This window comes from Acanthochromis polyacanthus, chromosome 7 (genome assembly GCF_021347895.1).
Source record: "Acanthochromis polyacanthus isolate Apoly-LR-REF ecotype Palm Island chromosome 7, KAUST_Apoly_ChrSc, whole genome shotgun sequence".
NCBI lineage: Eukaryota > Metazoa > Chordata > Actinopteri > Pomacentridae > Acanthochromis > Acanthochromis polyacanthus.
In genome coordinates this window covers 31,500,958-31,502,198 of record NC_067119.1, presented here as the reverse complement: position 1 = coordinate 31,502,198, position 1,241 = coordinate 31,500,958, and positions in this window count along the sequence as shown.

Genomic DNA, 1,241 nt, shown 5'->3' with positions numbered 1-1,241 from the left:
TTATATATATATATATATATATATATATATATGTACCGGTATATATATACCTCTATGTCATCACCTCTACGGCTCACAAGGCTGTAGAAGAAGTGTAAAAATAACATATTGTGGCCTTATTGATTGTTGTAATTCTTTGCTGGTTATGCTCCTGCCATCCTTCCTGGTTGCCTGGCAACCACAGTGAGAAACTCTGCTGTCCTGCACATAACCCAGTTTATAATAATTTTAGATAAAGCCTGTCAAGCTGATTTCTTGCTTCTAAGCTAACTGCCCACTGGCTGAAGCTTCAGTGTACTGTACCGATGTTAGTGTGTCATGACTTTCTCATGTGAAGCTTGGGCGAGCGCAAACATTAGCTAAAATGGTGAAGTTTTCTTTTAAAAGTTCACATTTACTTTGTATATAAATGAATGTGAACTTTATTATGTAGCACTTTTAATGCAAACAGAATAGAACCCATTGTGCTTTATTGAACAAAAGGAAGAACAATAACTCAATCCCCCCACTGACTGTTATTAATGAAGGACTCAGTAAAACAGGCACTGAGGAACTGGAGAAACGCTATCATAAATAAATCTCATTAAGTGGAAATTAAACACCAGAGGCAGCTTTAAAGACATCACCACTCTCTGCTGCTGTTCCACAGACGTGCGCCGTGATAACAACAGGCTGCCTCACTGTGTGTTTTTGTTCTGACTTTTGGTTTAATTAAAAGGCCATTTCCAGAAGGGTTCTAGAAATGTCGTAGGATAAAAGCAAATCCAATAAATCAGTGGGACCAAGACCATTAGGAGTTTTATGAACCAATAAAAGGATCTTAAAATCAGTTCTAAAGCAGACAGGTAGCCATAATTTGTTTTCTCCTTCTGGTCTGAGTCAACACGAGCTGCTGAGTTTTGAAGCAGTTAAAGCGGAGGCTCGAGAGAGAAACAGTCGCACTCTGGTGAAGTTCTTTAAATGATAAAATGCATTTTTAGTTAGGTTTCTATAAGAAACTCAAAACTGAGATCTGAGTCAAAGATGCCTCCAAGGTTTTTCACTTGTTGACATGACTTTAATGTGAGAGCTGCAGCTCAGGTTGAGTTTCTCTCTCTGAATTTCAACACCACTGAGCATAATTTCACCCTTTTTTTCTAATATACAGTTGCTGCATTCTACTTTTTTCTTCTCTCAGTAAGTGCTTCTATTTTGTATTTAAAAAACCATTCAGTCATTAATGTAAAACACCGAACACTCAA